The 19,191-nt window shown below is 42.3% G+C and overlaps 1 long non-coding RNA gene across 1 annotated transcript; it reads left to right on the top strand.

Annotated features, from left to right (window-relative positions):
• Positions 1-16,622: 16,622 nt before the first annotated feature.
• LOC116589984 lies at positions 16,623-18,538 on the top strand. The gene is made up of 3 exons (XR_004285462.1): positions 16,623-16,924; positions 17,321-17,487; positions 18,437-18,538. It is a non-coding gene; the product is annotated as an uncharacterized LOC116589984 (long non-coding RNA).
• The last annotated feature ends 653 nt before the right edge of the window (positions 18,539-19,191 follow it).

Genomic DNA, 19,191 nt, shown 5'->3' with positions numbered 1-19,191 from the left:
GGGAGATAGATAGGCAAGGATAGACGTTCACTGGAATGTCCCTTCAGGCTAGCTGCTTCCGTGACTAAGGGACTGTGAGAATCCCTCTGGATTTTCTCGGAACTTGGCTTTTAACAAAACAAGGAGAAGAACTTTATCCTTGGGCATGCTCTACAGATGGGAAGGTGACCTGTATAGTACCAGGGAAGAGCTCTCTTGTCAAAGAAAGCTGACAGAGGTAAGGAGTTATTTAGCTCAAACACAAATACCCTTTCCCAAATCACAGCACTCTCGTTTTTCTGGTGGAAAGGACAGGTCCCAGTGGAGGGGGTGTTTGGGCCCTGTTAGAAACTCACCCACATTCCTGCTGGTCAATGTGTGATGAAAATATTCCCGAGAAACCTAAATACCTCCGGGAAGCTTTGAGAGAAGCTGCAATGGAAAAAAAGGGGAAAGAAAACCTACACCTTTAATTGGAAGGATGTCGTCCCTCTTGGGTATGTATTTACAAATGCTGGAATTTCAGGCCAATAAACTGACATGGACCCGAGTGATGGGTCTTCCAGAAAAGGGTTCAGTTCTCTCTTTGCCAAGTTGCTATCCTTGAGGATTATGTCTTTAAAATTAAATTGGAAGGCATATGGCATTTTTGCTGTAGGATTTCCTTTTTTCAAGTTCCCTTAATCGGATGTGGAATTGACCTAAAAACACTGCCAGCAAATAGGAGGAAAGGACTGTCAGTAACAGCTAGTTTAAAAATTACATGTGATTAAGGAGAGCAGGATAATTGAGAAAAAAAAATTTTGTTTATCTAGCAAAGAACAGCAAGGTGGGCTGTGTTTTTGTGTAGGGATTAAAAAAAAACCCAACATACTGGAAATGTTCCACACTGAAAAATTTCTTCAGTGAGCAGCACCCAAAAATTATTGAATTCTAGAATAGACTAAAATCATAGGATCTCTACAGTGAAGACATCACAAATTCATTCCCTCTGAATATTTTTCGGTAGCTCATAGCTCAGAGTTATTTCAGGTTAGCTACCTGGATGAGCTAAGCCAGAGGGAAGTCACTAGGCGATATTTCTTATCCTTCAATGGAACACCAATCTGCCGCCTTCGTGAGATACATTCCAATGGCTTTATGTTGCACTGTTTCTTCTTTCTGTGAAACTTTGAAATGTGGCTGATCTCTGCCACATAACGCATCACCTTACATTCTTTATTACTTAGTTTTTCAAATTAAATTTCATTTTCTTGTGTATAAGGACTATATTGTAAGGACCCAAAGGCTGGGGTTTGGAAAGGGCCCTAATAGTCGAATTTCCAAGGCGCTTTGTGCCCAGGTGAATTTATGGTGCCAAGGGATTGGACGACTCACCATTTCCCCAACCAGCTATATACCATTTCATGTTGCTAGGCCTTTGCCCTTGGGCTGCACGAGGTGCCTGACTCCCAGACATTGTGCCCCTCCCCACAGGATTGAAGCACTACCCTCTGGGAATTGATTTCAGTAAGGAGGGGTAGAGTGATTGGCTTCAGGGTAACTCCCTTCTCCACTACCATCGTCCCTTTCCCAGACAGTGATTGATTTGGGCATTGCCTTGTGACCCAATTCTGGCCAATGAGAATTTTGCTGAAGGCTTCTGGGAAAAGATCTTTCTTACTTTTAAGAAAAAGCCCAGTGAAATCAGGCTCTCTCTGGCTCCATTTGGACCTGAACAAGAATGCTGAGAAGCGCTGTTGGCCACTAGGGGAGCCAAACTTAGCAAGAGACCAACTTTGAGGAAGGAAAAGCAGAGATCTGGAGGGAACCGGAAAGTTAGACTACATTTTCGGAAGTTGCTAAATCTACCCAACCTGAAGGCGGTCTTGCCTCCGGATTTCTCTGGATATGTGTTGATTACTTAGGCCAATTTGTTGCTGTTTTCTATCATGCAGGGCCGCAAAATCACAACTCCTACAGCTCTTTTTCATCTGCCCTGGATTGCCTTTTCACTCATTCTTTCCTGGAACCGCTTCTGACTTCTATAGGATAAGAGAAAGAAGACGAGGTCATAGGATAAAATATACTAAAATATACTAAAAACTATATATTGAATATATATTAAATATATATTGAATATATATTATTCATATATAATATATATAATATATATTATATAATAATATATATTATATATATTATTCAAGCACTTTCTGGAGAAGTTGTGCCATTCTTTCTCTTCTTTTGCCTTTGTCAGCAGCAAACACTACCTACTGCTGAGATGTAGCCCAGGGTACTCACAGAGGAAAGGCTAGACAGGAGTAGTGGACTGTGAGTGAAGGAGTTGGGAAATGGACTGGCTCGGAAATTGAGGACATGAGGCAAGAAGAAGGAAAAAGGAGGTGATGAGGTCTCAGCTTGGGTCCAGAGATGGAAGCAGAAAGATTTAGCAAGAAGGGAAAGTGAGGGAATTCCTCTTACCAGAGATTAATGACAGACCCCTCCCTGCCATGCTGTCTTTGAGAAAAGACCCATTGGTCCTCTGGATGGGGGTGCAGGACTCCTTGAGTCGATGGTGAAAAGCTGGAGCAGCCTCTTCAACTTCCCTTTCACGGTCTTCTCTATGAATTTTTTTTTTCAGCTTTATTGAGGTAAATTGACAAAATGATCAGATACAGAAAATATACGCGTAATGTGCTGATTTGATATACACATCCATTGGGAAAGGGTTCATTCCATCAAGTTAATCAGCACATCCATCAGTTCACATAATTATTTTCTTGTGTATGTGAGAACTTTCACGTTCTACTCTCTTAAAAGATGCCTGTTAGAAAATACGTAGTTCCCGTGTTATGCTAGACCCTTTGACTTATTCTCTTTTCAACTTTTATGCTCTATCATCTCAGTGTCCTTCTGGAGCATTCATAGGTACAGTTGATTTGGGTTTCAGTGTGTCAACTTTTTCTTTTCTACATTTGCCACCTCACAAGAAGGGCATACATCTGAAGGCAGTCTTAGGGATAAGGGGAGGAGGCTGAGAGTCACTGACTGGTCTTAGTGTAATGCGTCCAAAGAAAGCCTCCTGCCTTCCATTTGCTTCTTTCTCTCCCAGTGCTTGAAATTCCTCCAAAAATAAAATCCTGGAACTTTTTTTTTTTTTAAAGATTTTATTCATTCATTTGACAGAGAGAGAGAGAGAGAGAGAGAGAGATATCACAAGTAGGCAGAGAGGCAGGCAGAGAGAGGGGGAAGCAGGCTCACCGCTGAGCAGAGAGCCCGAAGCGGGGCTGGATCCCAGGACCCTGAGATCATGACCTGAGCCGAAAGCAGAGGCTTAACCCACTGAGCCACCCAGGCGCCCCAAATCCTGGAACTTTTTAAGCCAGAAATAATCATCTAGTCCAACCACTCAGTTAATAGAGGAAGTTGATTCAAGGAAGGGAAATGACTTGAATGAGGTCCAAGAGCCTATCGGTGGTGGAAGTCGGGGAAAACAGCCCAGGTGCCGCGACCTCTAGTTCAATCTTTCCCTTGGTGGCATTCTGCTGTTTGAGATTCATCGCATATGGTTGCAAAGATGTCTCAGTATTAAAATCGGCAGAAGAACTTTCCAATTCTATCTGTTAAGAACAAGGTATGAGGGGTGCCTGGGTGGCTCAGTCTGTTGGCCGTCTGCCTTCAGCTCAGGTCATGATCCTGGGGTCCTGGGATGGAGCCCTGTATCCATCGGGCTCTCTGCTCACTGGGGAGCCTGCTTCTCCCTTTCCCTTTGCCCTTCCACCAGGTTGTGTTCTCTCTCTTGCTCTCTCTCTTAAATAAATAAATAAATAAATAAATAAAAATAAATTAAAAAAAAAAAAAAACACAAAGTATGAGAGGTGGGAGACCCAGGAGGTGAAGGGAAGACAGAGAAGACTCTGAACACAGCTTATTGACCAAACCTGTTTCTATTTTTCTCTCTGCTCCTCTCAGAGTCCCTGATTCTGGTGGTTTCCTGATCCTCTTGACTTTTCTGTAACACTTTGCTGCTCCTGGGAGACGTGCTACATCTTGGGTTGAGGTTGGGATTGCCAAATGCTTTAGAAATGCACCATTACTTCAGATTTTCCCAGCCAAGTATGCAATGGAGAATCCCTTTGATTCTTGAGCAGGGTATGGAACTAGAGGAAATCTGACCTCAGGCTTTCGGGAAGTATGAAAGAATCCTTCAGCCCATCACTAACCAAATCTTTTGTGGAGTGAGATGTTTAGTTGTTCTGTCTGCAACTGAAGGGCTCAGGGAGCACCTGGGTAAGGTATGCAAGCCTCACAGGTGGTTCAAGGGCTGGAAAATGTACAGACAAGTTAGCTTGCAAAGGGATAGGATGTGCTTTAATTCTGTACCTCGTTTTTTTTATTGAGATTGTAAAGGTGTCGATCTATTTATTTTCACAAAGTATGTGGAGTAATGCTGCTATTTTTGGGAATAATGATTTCCTCAAAGTGGAGATTGTGATATGTTGGAATGTTACAGAGATGGGTTGAGAAATGTCTCCTGGATGTTTTCACCAATGGCGTGGATGGTAGTTAATCTGGAATTTAGTGACCTTCAGGGGTCCCTGTCACGAAGGAAGTCTATGACACTGCAAAGCTATGAGACAATGGAGTTTCCAGGATTTCTTTGAGGGACTTTGTCTCTGATGTTGATTAAACACATTCCTCCTACAGAATTTAACTTTTCTGAGGTTCAACATGCTACTTCAAGCCACCCATTTATAAATAATAATTTTTCAAATTTTCTCAACAGTCTTCACATGTGCAGTCCAGATTAAGTGATCTTTCCAAGTCTTCTGTTGTTATCCTTTTTTTTTTTTTTCCTGGAAGAAAATTACAGGAGTCAGTTAAAAGAGTAAGGCAAGCAAACATAAAGAAAACGCCAACTATTGCGTGAAGAGTTTTGAAGATTGACGATGACATGGAAATTAGCATCCAATTTAGGTCTGGACGAAAAACTCACATGCCACTGGGGAACGTGGACAGTGACCAAATGGCCAGGCCACTGGGCATTTGTTTTCAGTGATATTAATCTCTTGGGAGGTGGTTTTTTTCCTCCCTTTTCCCTTTTGTAATAGTGAGATCATGACAACTGGCATTTCGCAGAATGGAGCCAAGAGAACTGTCACTCTTTCTAATTTAAGAGGATGAGTGTATAGTCTGAAGAAAGCTTGTAAATGTTACTACAAAGATAAACAAGACTGCTTCCCAGGGAAGAGGTGTACACAGGAAACTTCTTGTTTTTCTTTTCTTTTCCTCCCATACTTCTTTGTTTCCTTCCTGTTCCTCTCTCCTCTCTCATTTTCTCCTCTTTCACCTTTCTCTTCTGTCTCCCTTCTCCTCTTTATGAGCCAAATGCTCATTATTCAATGACCTTGAGTCCACTTGTTTGAGTTTGAAGCCCTAACTTTCATCAGAATCCTAATCCCTGCCCTCATCACACTTTGTCCCAAGACTTGAAGTCAGAGGGCATCTGTATGGCTTCTCCTTGCTGTTTCCCTGGTCAGTGTGTCCATCCTTCCCTAAGGCACAGTACTTGGCACATTGAGCCTCATGGGTCTTCTCAAATCTGGTAGGTAGGGGCTGGACTCCTTGGGAGGAGTGAGAGGAGGGTAGAGTGCGATTTACCAACAAGCTGCGGGAACTTCAGTTTCACGGACTCCTCTGTGCTGGGCCCCTTCCAAGGCCCTAGAGAGGCCCTAGTGAGGTGGTCACATGATCAAATGTTCGGTAACGTGTACAAAAGATATTTTAACCACAACTCCATGGATTTTTTCATGCTAACTTGCATCTGTCACACTTCTCATGTTGGAGAGTTAAATTGACCACAGGCAATTTTTGGCTAAAGGGACACAGTAGAAAGACACATATGTTTGCAGTCACTTGTACCTGTTGTGAAGTAATCATTAGCCATCGTAGCATGGGAATGGCTTCCATGAGTTTTCCTGTCACCTGCTGGTGTCCTAACAGGAAGGTGTAGGGCTAGAGGCAGCATTGCTGTACGTGTGCTACCGTGTCTGAACCTGCACACATGTGTATAGTGGAGCAGAAACAGTTTTTTTTTTTTTAAGATTTTATTTATTTATTTGACAGACAGAGATAACAAGCAGGCAGAGAGGCAGGCAGAGAGAGAGGGGGAAGCAGGCTCCCTGCTGAGCAGAGAGCCCGACGTGGGGCTGGATCCCAGGACTTTGAGCTCATGACCTAAGCCGAAGGCAGAGGCTTAATCCACTGAGCCACCCAGGCGCCCCAGAAACAGAGTTTTTTTTTTTTTTTTTTTAGTATATGTGCTGCCGAAGTGAGCACCAGAAGCAGAGTTTTTTTTTTTTTTTTTTTTTTTTAGTATATGTGCTGCCAAAGTGAGCACCAGAAGCAGAGTTTTAAATGTGTGGAGCCAGAAGGGAGTCTGTGGAAAAATGTTACAGAAGTTTTATGATGCAAATAGTTTGTTAATTTTTCTGGATTTTTTGATGTCCCCGGTGTTTCTTACTTGAAGTAGTTTTTAGTTTGCTGTGACAGTTCTCATTTCCAATAAAGATCCATTTTTACCTCATTTTGAACTCATAATTTTGTAATCTTTTTCTTAAACAAGACTCATTAAACTACATAATTTTAGGCCCGCCCAACTGGACTCTTCCATCTCCTGGAGGAGATGCTTAGGAGGGAGACTTAAGAGGGAGAGAGCGTGGGGAGCACCCCACAGGATGACCACAGAGGCGACCATGTGAAAGACCACCAGAGCAAGGGGCATATGGTTTTCGTCTTGTGGTACCTGGGCTTACATCAGCTTACATAAGCCAGGTGTGGTAGGCATTGTTAAAGGCATGGATTCAGGAATGCAGTAGACATGGACACATCTATGGACATTGGAGAAGAAAAAATGAAGCCAGAAGGGGGAAAGGAAAGTGAGACTTAGCTGTGGTAATTATTATAATAATCTACATGAATTGTTTACCAAGGATAAGTCGTTACAGCCTAGCAGAACAAGAGCTATGTATACCAAGTCATGTTCCAGATAAACTAGCCTACGTTTTGATTATATCCTCACGTATTTTTTCCTTTCATGAAGATAGAGACATTTTATGTTTGCTTATTTATTTATTTAAATTCAATTAGCCAATATTTGGTGCATCATTAGTTTCAGATGTAGAGTTCTAAAATTCAAAAGTTGTGTATAACACCCAGTGCTCTCCGTGTGACAGTGTTGCAAAGTTTGAAGGGTGAGCTCCAACAATTAAAGCTTTAATTGATCCAAGATTTCAGTGTCTCAAATCATGATGCCTTCATTATTCATGTGAGCACGTGTGTCAACATCTTGCTCCAAAATTCTTCCCACCAGTGGAGCGCCTGGATGGCTCAGTCGGTTAAGTGTCTGCCTTCAGCCAAGATTGCGATCCCAGGGTCCTGGGCTCAAGTCCTGCATCGGGCTCCCTGCTCAGCGGGATTCTGCTTCTCCCTCTCTCTGCCTGGTGCTCCCCCTGCTTGTGCTCTCTCATGCGCTGACAAATAAATCTTAACAAAATGAAATGCTCCCCCCTATTAAAAATAAGCAGACTCCACACTTTTAGTGGTTCGAGCTGAGAGTTACCTTTAGGCTAATTACCTCTTGGAAGCTGTGGTGGGTTCCGCGTACCCTGTGAGACAGGTCATTGTTTTTTTTGCTGTTTGCCAGATTTTTTCTGTTTATAGATGTAAATCACCTTTAATGTAGTGTTTATTATTTAAATGTGCATGAGTATTTTTTAATGTTTCTCTCAGATACAGTCTCTGAAAATTTCATAGCTTATGTATTATAATACATCTTTTGAGTGCCTAGTACATGCTAAAGACCCATCATATATCTACCAGACCTGGGAGGGAGAGGGACCCAGAAAAATGCTGATGGTGAGGGATGAGTTGTGAAGACAAGAAGGGTGTGTGGGAGTGCTGAGTAGGGGCCAAGGCCAGCTTGGTTTTGTGTGGGGGCTTGAGTGTGCAGAGGTCACAGAGGATATAAGCTGAGTCTTGAAGGACTCTGTTCAGAAAGTCTTGGAACTTTCCATACAGAAGAAAGACTGATTAATGTGTTAATATTCACAGCTAACATTATTGCTTTGGCTAAGTCCTTTTAGGGTCTGGGTAGGAGAATCTGATCAGTCACAAGGGTCCTAGAGAGGAACATCTGTGTTTTTTATTCTCCCCAGTGTATTGTAGAAGGATTGTTCTTTCAACTCCTTTTTGCCTCCTCTTGCCTTCTGTGTTAAGATAATACCACAGAGCCAGGAGAACAATTAACCAAAGCCATAATTAACTTTCTCCTTGGATGGGTATAAAGAATTGAAGTTTCTTGGCTGATGAAATTTGCTGCGGATTGTTCTGTCTGATAACTCCTTTGCTGGCACTTTTGCCAACACCACTGTTACCACTTTTCCTGAGCTTTAATTAGTCAAAAATCTAAGAAGCTCAAATCATTAAAAACTTCCACTTGTATGTCTATCAATATCCTGCTCTTAAATGTTCCAGGCTTCTTCCTGTACATTTCTCTCAGTGCAGCACCTTGAACTTGGTAGGTCCACAGTCAACTTTTGTGAATGAGTGGATGAATGAATAAATGAATATCCAGTATAAGCTTTACTATGAATATAAGTACGTCTCTAAGTATGGGTGGTATGGGAAATAGTTAAATTATTTTCTTTCTTTTCTTGATTTGCTTAATTATGCTACTCCCTCTGCACTCCCCCAAAGGAAAACCAATACCCACTCACAAAAACACTTTACATTCCAAAGAGAGAGGAAACATTTGGTTCTTGGTCTATTTTTAAGCTCACAGGGATTTAAAGACTAATTCTCTGTGAAAATGCATCTAATTCAGAAAACATGCTACATAGAGGTCCAGGAACAACACATATTTTCTTTGAACAGTTTAGGTTTAAAACACACACACAAAACTCAAAGAAAAAAAAAAAATCCTCCCACCACAGTTATGGCTGAATGGCAAAGACAGAAGAATGAATTACCCCGGATGACATTCATAAAAAAACAACAGCGATCCTCCCAGCTAGCCCGGCCTGGTGGGAGAAGACACGTGGGCCAGGTTCAGGTATGACGATCTTGCTCCCCTCCTGGACCCCCAACCAGGGAAGTTTCCACCATCACCTATTAGGACACTGATCTAAAGACTAGCTGAGTTATTGTCTGAAACAGAGATGGACATAGTAAGACATATCCAGATGACCCTGTAATGAATCACTGCTCAGGCTGGGGGATCCCTGCCAAAGTCAAAGGTTGCACAGGTACACCTTGGCTCTGGTGGGTCTCTAGGGAAGAACTAGCTGTGTTTTCTTTTCTTTCTTTCTTTCTCTTATTTTTTTAAAAGATTTTGCTTATTTGAGAGAGAGAGATTGCACGTGTGAGAGAGTGAGTGGGGGGAGGGGCAGAGGGGGAAAGAGAGAATCTCAAGCAGACTCCATGCTGAGGGCAAAGCCTGATGATGCAGGGCTCGATCTCATAACCCTGAGAGCATGACCTGAGGTGAAACCAAGAGTTGGATGCTCAATTTTTTTTGGATGCTTTTATTTTTATGTTTTAAAGGTTTTATTTATTTATTTGACAGAGAGAGAGAGAGGGTGAACAAGTACAAACAGGGGGAGCAGCAGAGGGAGAGGGAGAAGCAGGCTCCCCACTGAGCAACGAGTCTGATGTGGGGCTTGATCCCAGGATTCTGGGATCATGACCTGAGCTGGATCATGCCCTGAGCTTCATAACCAACTGAGCCGCCCAGGCGTCCCATCATCTGCTAATTTCAAATGCGGTTGTCTTTTCAACTAAACAATTATTTACGTTTTTCTTTCTTTTAGAGTAGGGATTTCTAAAATATGTGCCACCAAGCATTTCTCAAAAGTTGGTTTTTGTAATTGAATAAATTCAGGAAACAGCTAAATGCGTATTTAAGACTGCACTGGAGATTCAGAATGGCCATTAACCTCATGTTAAAGATACAGAGAAGTCTACATGAAGAACATTGTTTGAATTTATTTAATCCCACTGGACCACAGATCTTTTTTCCCCTTTGCAACGCTTGTTAATATCCCAAGGATCTGCTGTCCCAGGGAACCCACTATCTTAAGTGCAGTTCTAGAAAGGTATTTATGCCTGCGATTAGATTTGCTCCTTTTTTCTTCACACAACAAAAAGAGTTCTGTCTTCTGCTATTCACACATGCAGGCACATTAAGGAAGGACACCGTTTTACATCGAAGGTGAGACAAATAATTACATATCATTCTATATTAATTATATATCCTCAGATTTGGTGGTTTATTTTGAGGTAACAAGAACTTGCTTGGGAGTAGCAAAAAATAGAACAGATGTATTGGAACCCAGGCAGACATTTCTGCAGAGCACAGTGAAAAGGCTTTTCTGGGTCCTTTTGGTCATGACTCTCAAATGGTCATCCCATGCTCTGCTCATTTCCACCCTTTCCTTGTTTGACTTTAAATGCTTATTCTTTTAAATACCCATTATTTCCTAAAATTTAAATGAAATGAAACAAAAGGTGTAAAATTAAATGGTATGAACCAGACCATTTCTGGACCCAGGTCAAAAACATCAACGAAGGAACACAATGAAGTGGGGGAAGAAAACCAATAAAAGACACGCTATGACATTAGGAGCATCCACTCAGAATTGTCATCCAAAACGGGCCACTTCAATCACTTCTCGGTCTTTTGGCTAAGATCAAGTGCAAAATGGGCCACTTGTTCTGGATTAATCGAATTCTGGGCTGGCATGGGGGAGTTGGGCTGTGAGTGAGAAATGCAGTCCAAGGGAGACCAGGCAAAGAATAGCCATTTTAAAACAATACTAACTTACCTAATTGCTAAGGCTAGTATAAACCAGAGGAGGGGGCGGGGCCATTTGAGGGTGGTTGATGCTAGATTTTCCCTCAGCAGTGTGTGCCTTACTTTTTTTTAAAACATTTTTTAAAAGATTTTATTTATCTATTTGACAGACAGAGATCACAAGTAGGCAGAGAGGCAGGCAGAGAGAGAGAGAGAGGAAAGCAGGCTCCTTGCTGAGCAGAGAGCCCAGTGCGGGGCTCGATCCCGGGACCCTGGGAATATGACCGGAGCCGAAGACAGAGGCTTTAACCCACTGAGCCACCCAGGTGCCCCAGTGTGTGCCTTACTTTAACGGAACAGAACATTAACCACACCCCAAACAAACAAACTTCAAAATCCTGACTGAGGGTCTCCTGTAATAGGACAATAGGAAGAAGAGCAAGTGAAAGAACATGGTCTTCCAGGGCCATGTTTAAAAAATGTATATATGCATGCATGAGTGTACTATATGTGTTACTATATATTATATATATATAGAGAGAGTGTACTATATGTGTTACTATATGTGTGTGTACTATATGTGTTATTATATATATCATGATTACAAAGCTTTTTGGGAGGGGATGGGGGAACACATATTTCTGCCCCAACCTTCCTCTTGTAAGTAAATGCATTATCATAGCACTCCAACCAGAATCCTCACAGCCCATACCAGCGAGAACTCCCATTGGGGATTTTAATGTCAATAGACAAATCTCTTAAGGAGTGCATGCTATAAAAACACTCAGTTTTTCTGTGTCACTAATCAATGATTTAATACCATAATTGTATATTTTCAGGCTCTTGGTTCACCGACATGTTTTGGGGATTCAGAAGAGAATTTCTATGTAATTTCATGTCTTAGGCAAGCCAACCGTATGGGTGTGATGGAGGCCATGGAAATGGAAGATCCTGCTTGGTTTGGGATGGTGAGGTTTGAATGACTCCACTTTCTTCATGGTAACCAGTTGCTTTGTATAAGGAATGCAATTAACCTCAGATGAGGAAAGATTTGATGATACCTTTGACTTTAGACACAATTAGGAATGATTTACCAGGCCAAATTATTTAGTAATTGCTTGACATTTATGAATATGTGGCCATCACTTTATTGATCAGTGTTATAATTTAAGGACTTTCTTAGGGTATGAAATCAGTAAGATCTGAAAGTAAACTGTGGCCTCTTAGGGATTACTTGCATTTATAATTAAATTACTAGCTGTGCTGTATATAATTATGAACCTAAATCTGGAAATCAGCCACCAGCAAATCATAGTAAACATTAATTAATTTAGACTAAAAGGAAGGGAAGAAGTAAGTCAAACCCCTAACAATTCATAAGTTTAAAAAATTCATTTGGAATTGGAAGGTTAGCATTACTGGATTAGAGAGTCTATTAAAAATCATCTGGTTAGGGAACACGTGGGTGGCTCAGTTGGTTGAGTGTCTGACTCTTGATTTCAACTCAGATCATGATCTTGGGGTTGTGAAACTGAGCCCCATGTTGGGTTCTGCATTGAACATGGAGCCTGCTTAAGATTCTCTCTTCTTCTCCCCCTGCCCCTTTTACTTACGCTCTCTTAAAAAAAATCACCTCATTAGTTAGTACAATTAACATGGATCACTTCTGTCACTGCCAAAACCCCAAGGTACCTTAAAAACTATCACCAATGTTGAAGAATTCATTCATACATTTGTGGGTGTGTATACAGATGTGTGTGTTTAGACTGACATTGTAGTTTGTTAGTGCTGTATACTCACACTTCCAAGTAGTTTTCTTTTTTTAAAAAAATATTTTATTTATTTATTTGACAGATAGAGATCATGAGTAGGCAGAGAGAGAGAGGAGGAAGCAGGCTCCCCACTGAGCGGAGAGCCCAATGCAGGGCTCGATCCCAGGACCCTGGAATCATGACCTGAGCTGAAGGCAGAGGCTTTAACCCACTTAGCCACCCAGGTGCCCCTCCAACTAGTTTTCTTTTAGGCAAGTAGTAGATAGAATTTCTAGGTTCTTTTAAAGGCAGCCAAGATGGTCATATGACTTAATTTGGCTGGTAAAATGTGACTGGAAATGACAGTGTCCCAGAAAGAAGGCTGTGGGAATGAGTGCATAATTTTCCACCTTTCCTTCCCCCAGCCTGAGCATCAAGAGCTGACAAATGTTTGATTGTATAACCTCCAACAGAATGGGTCCTGGAGTCTGGCTAGCGTGGAACTGAGCTTCCCATGATCCATGGTGATAAATTCCCTAAGTGAGAAAAAACCCTCATGGTTCTAAGCTTTTAAGATTTCATGGTTGTTCACTAACATGAAAATGCAATGTAATGTAGCCCATCCTAACTAAAAGAAATGATAAGAGCAACTCTAGAGGTGGTAACGGTCATTCTTTTTGAGAGCTGGAAAAGATTCTTATGATTACAAATCATAGGCAGTATTATAAGTTATCACTATAAATTTGTTACAAAGAAAAGTGGTGATTTATTTTGACATAACAAAGTAAGAACTAGAATAAGAATATACTATTTGGAAGGAGAGGATGACATCATCAGTATAAATAAAAAAAGGTGACATGATCATCTATCTAAAACCCAAGATGACAAACTGAAAAATTATTAAAAATTAACAATATAAATGTATTAAAAATAAATGTTCAGAAATCAACATTTTGCTCTTAGCCTTAACCAATTAGAAACATCAGTAGGAAAAAACCCAATCCTTTTCAATATGCAATATTCTATATTAGTTCCAGAAGGATCAAATAGATAATTTTTTTTAGAGTTTTCACAAAGAAGTACTGAAAATGTGAACAGAACACTAATAAAAATGAATACCTACAGGGAAAGGGGGTTGTTTGGGTGAGGAAGGGAGGGGTAGAGGCAAGACCACTATGTATATACATAAATCTATAAACTTTGCCCTGTAATCATGTAAATGCATTATTTTTTTTCAAAATGCAGAGACTGAATCATACTAACATGAAGAAAATCAACCTTGATGTTGGATCCTGTGGGGAAATAATTTCTACACTTGAAAACAGGGAGAAACTGAAAAGGAAAATATGAATAGATTTGATGACACACAACTTAAAGATGCTGAGTGTGAAATGACACCACAAACCAAGTCAAAATTAAACGACAGTGACAATATTTGTAACATATATATGACCAAGGAGATATTCATGTATCTTCACAATCTTTTCAACTCCAAGAAAACTGAATACTCCAGCAGAAAAGTAGGCAGGGGTACCTGGGTGGCTCAGTCTGTTAAGCATTTGACTCTTGATTTTGGCTCAGGTTATGGTCTCAAGGTCGTGGGATCAAACCCTGCATCAGGCTCTGTGCTCAGTGGTGAGTTTGCGTGACCTTCTCTTCCTCTCTCTTTGCCTCTTCCCCAGCTCTCATGCATGCTCTCTTTCTCAAATAAATAAATAAATCTTAAAAAAATAAAAACTAGGCAGAAGACACAAAAGACAATTTATATTTGAAAAAATACAAGTGGTCAATAAATCAAAGGAAACCAAAGGCCAATCTCAACAGGGATCAGAAAAATAAATATTTAGATGAGACAATTTGGGGTTTATCAATTTGTCAAGGATTAAGAAGAAAGCTAATAAATATAGTGCTGATAACACTGCGATCAAATGGACAGCTTTATAGTAAAAAATAAAAAAGCAGATGATAAAAATGTTTGTATCTTCCAATTAAAATAATACATGCATTTATGTTTAGAATAAAAAGCCCAGACAAAAATACAGTGGAATGTTTACAGCAGTTACATCCTGTTGGCTGTACATAATCTATATTTTTTACTTTTGATTTTTAGTGTGTTTTTCAAAATTTTTACAATGTGCACTATTTTAATCAAGAGTGTGTGCCATTTTTTTTTTTTTTAAAGAATTTGATGTAAGAATCTAAGTCCAGGTTTCCTCCTACTTGATCATAAAAATCTCTTTTTATCAAATTCTACTGAAATAGTATTTCCCGGGTCTGTCATCATGAAAGATAAACTTTAAATATTTTTAACAATTATTATATAAAGTTATAATAAATTTCTAATTATAAAGTTAATTATAATCAGAAATATAGCAGAAATGTCTTGCCTGTTTTCTTTGCACATGTGTAATTTTACCTGCACTTTGAATCCATTAGGTGTGGACTGCATATCTGACAAGAGTTGCTAACTTTGGACAAATGTGTTGGGCCTCTAAACAAATAATTTAAAAACCCCCAAAAACCTTGGGATGCAATTCCTTTGTCAGTAGCTAGTGCTTTCAGATCTCATTATTTGATCTTCTGATCATTTACGGCTCCTTAAAAATCCCACAGGGGACTCTAAGTGTGTCTTTTTATCTCAGGTAGGATGCTGGTCAAACCACCCCTCAGGTATACAGAGGCTGGGCTGAAGGGATCGGTTCCCTGCACTTCCCAGAGTATCCGTTAGGCACTCAACAAATGCTAGCAGAATGGAATAGAAAAGAGTCTTGGTCTGGAAGAAGGTAGGGAGGGCATCAGGTTGCTGCAGAGGGGAGAGCCCTGTGCTGACAGACTGCATTCCAGCAGTTTCCAGGTGAGGGCCGAGCATTGTCTTTCTGGTACCTTCGCCTGGATCAGTGAGCAGATTGCATTTCACTTCAGTGGATTAAGGCTGGGAGTTTAGCTCACCAGTTCCTTCTCCGTCCTGTTTGTTTTCTCTCCCTCACACACACCTGGGGAGACATTGACCTCCTGGTCCCCAGAGGGAGGGGCTGTTTCCTGAGCTCTGAGTTTTGTGTGTCTGAGACTTGAGCTGGCAAGGACACACCCTCCCAAGACCAGCTGGCTTTCCAGTGGGACATCCGTCAGCCCTAAAATCCCATTCTCTCTGTTGGAGGACTCATAGGAATGCTCCTTATTACTCTGTTCCTCTTAAAAAGTCTGCCATTAAGAATTAAGCCAGTAACAACATAAAATTAAACTTCTCTGGTGTTCGGCAGGAGACTGAGCTCTCAATTTAGCCATATTTTGTAAGAATGGAAGGACTGCCCCTGTCGTCTTTCTAAAACGAAGCAATAAAAACCTCTGTGTTTTCCAGGAATTTCTCTCTCCCAGGGACGCCTGTGTTTAGGCAGGAGGCTCTTACTTCCTGTCACAGGAATGTCCGTGGGGCGGGGGCTGTGGTTCAGGTACTGTCACGCTCCTTCTCTCACCCCTCATCCCTCCCAGAAGCTCCTCTTCTGGTCGATCTGGGACTTGTTCGCTGAGGAGCGGGTTTACCTGTCATCCCGTCCCAAAGATTTCTATCTGCATTTAGGTCTGGGAGACTATGGCGTCAGTTCATTTCTGAGAAGCCAAGGAGTTCTCCGGGGGGAAAGGTGGCCAGCACTCTGATCATCTTAGAAGCTCGAGGGAAGGCTACCAGTAAAGTGGGAATGAAGAACAGTTGTTCCTTTCCTGGTGAACCACAGACCACCTGGATTGACATCACCTGTGGAGCTTGTTATAAAAAGAAAATTCCTGCCCCTCCCCACCCTGAATCTCCCTTCCTGGGGAGTGGAATTCTGGGATTTGCATTTTTAAAAAATTTTATTTATTTATTTGACAGAGAGAGACAGCCAGAGAGGGAACACAAGCAGGGGGAATGGGAGAGGGAGAAGCAGGCTTCCCACTGAGCAGGGAGCCTGATGGGGGGCTCAATCGATCCCAGCACCCTGGGATCATGACCTGAGCCGAAGATAGCCGCTTAACGACTGAGCTACCCAGGTGCCCGTGGGATTTGCATTTTTAACCAGAGCCTTGGGGGAAATCCTTTTGCACACTTGTGGGGGGTGGGGGGGGCTGGGAGCCAAGTCTGCTTCTCTCCCTCCCAGGCTGGGATGCCTCTTATCACTGGGGGCTAAGTTTAGCAAAATGTTTTTCCCTATTTCCTCTGGGAGTAAGCTACAGGGACCCAGTCACCCTTGCATGCATTCTTTGAGTTTTCTTCATTCTGCAGATATGTTTTGAGAACCTACTATGTGCTAAATACTGGAAAATCTCAAGAAATCCAAAGATGGCCTCCAAAGCTGCTTTTGGGGCCAGCAGCTGCAGTAGAACGGTGCGGAGTTTCATTTCCTTGTTCCCTGCCTTTTCTATTGCTCCTGTTGAAGGCTGTGGGCCAGGAAACCCTTTCAGAAAGTGGGGCCCTTGTCCAGTCCTCTCTCCTTGGTGGCAGAAACAGCAACAGCTGTCACAGCAGAGGTTTTTCAAGGATGGTGAGATGCACTAAGAAGAAGGTCAGGCTTGTTCATCTGCTTTTTTTTTGGCTTGGGTTCAGCACCCTGTGTTCGGACAGAAATTTTCAATATCTCAACCACTTCTCAACTTGCCCACGTGGTCCAAAATAGAAAAGACTTACCTAACGTCAGGAAGAAGCATCTGTCAGGGCTGGATATGTTGACTGGACTTTTGGGGATCCAGCCAGCTTCATGATCGTTTCTCCTTCATCCCTCAGCCACAACTCCTTCTCTCTGCCCAAGGAGGCCTGTTGCTGACAGCCATCCAGCTTCAGCGCACACTTTGTTATTTCGCGTTTCACTTGGGATAAACAGTTGCAAGAACAACTTGAGAAGTGTATTGCTCTGCACGGAAGAGGAGGAACACGGACTGGTCCCAGGAGAGGTAAACGAGGGAAGGAAGTCTGTGAATAGTCTTCATCTAGGGATGTTGAGAATGTATTTTGAGACTTCTGGAAGCCTCGCCTCTGCTCCACTTTTGTTTTCTAGCATCTGTGGAGCATTTCTAAGTGCTTCCCTCGGAATGCTCCCTACAACCCATTTTACTGATGAGGAAACTGAGGCAGAGAATTACTCAAACTCACATAGAAATGCCAGAGCCAGGATTCATTCCCAGACCCTCTAGCTTCAATGTCTGCACTCTTAAATGCCTTGCCTTCTGCCCACCTCAGGGGATCCTACATTTCCCTTTATGTCCTTTTAATTGCCGGACTGCCATAGCGCTCCTTTTCATTTCTTTCTGCCTGATTCTTGACCCACTGGGCCACCAGTCCTGGCACTAGAAGTCAGAAACCGCTGAATTCTGCATAAAACCTGTCCAAGGAGTAGAGGGACTCCCACAAGAAGGGGATCTTTGCCCTCCCTGGCTTGGTAAGGAGCCAGAGGGGCCACGATATTGGCGGGAACCACCAATAGGACATAAAGGAGAGGCTTGCTCATTGGCTGAACATCAGGGAAAGGGTCGGCCTGCTAGCCCTGCCCACCCATGCTCTGACGGCTCTAGAAGCACAGGCAGACAGGTGGAAGTGGGGCCAGGAATAAAATGGGGGATGAGCCCTCTTAAAGACAACAGCGGGTGACTGGGCGGCAGAGGGAAAGAGCAGAGACCTGCAGCTCTGAGGACAAATTCAAACACAGCTGATTGCCCTCGCCCTACATATTCGCACATGTGCTTAAGCTCTCCAGCAACTCCGGGTGACAGCCGCCTTCTAGCAATGGGAATCACGTGTCTAATAAAAGGGCTACGCCCACAGCAGGCTTTCAGCACCTGCTGGCTGTTGAGATCTCTTTCTCCCCTCCACCGGCCAACTCAGCCTCCCTTTTTCCTTTCTTAGATCAAACTGCTGTAGAAGAATGAAAACTTCCTAGAGTGTGGCCTTGGCACATGCTGTTTAAAGTATGGCAATGGCCGGGAAAAAGATCTTGACCTGGATTATCTGGTGATTGGATATTTATTGTGACTTTTTATTTTTCTAGAAAGAAGCCATGTACGGCGTAATCAGTAGAGATAGCATGCTTTGCCTTTGTCCATGCTGTGGCTATGGCTGAGGCTGATCTGAAGATGGGTCAGTAGGGGTGGGCTGGGGTGGGCTTTTGGGCTTCTGTGCGTAGGGCCCTCCCTCACCTGGGTCCTGGTCACTCTTAACCTCTGTTGCTTTGGACACTTTTGTGCCCTGGGTACTTTTGTTTTGGTGGTATAGGGGGGGTTCTGATTAATGTCCCCCCGATGTGTGACTTTGCCTTTTTATAAATAATCTCAGCTTTCTGCTATTTTATCCATAGGTTAAACCTGTGAGCCCACCATCTCAATTTGCTCATCTCCTAGGGGTTTGCCAACATCTTCATTTATAAGTCTTCTTCAGATTGCTTTCAGGGGTCTTTTGTTCTTTTTTCTACATTGCTGACTAGGATACAGAATTAAACCTAAAGTGAGCAATCATGGATCCCAGGATACCCCACGACCCCCCTCTTCTTTCTGGAGACTTGCCAGAGTCTCACCTTTCCTTCATGGTCTTTTTGTTAGTATTTAACCCACGTGACTTGCTCCCTCTGCACATGTGAACCATTTCGGCAATTAAAATTTCATGAG

Source organism: Mustela erminea, chromosome 5, assembly GCF_009829155.1.
Source record: "Mustela erminea isolate mMusErm1 chromosome 5, mMusErm1.Pri, whole genome shotgun sequence".
NCBI lineage: Eukaryota > Metazoa > Chordata > Mammalia > Carnivora > Mustelidae > Mustela > Mustela erminea.
This window is presented reverse-complemented; position numbering and strand designations above follow the sequence as displayed.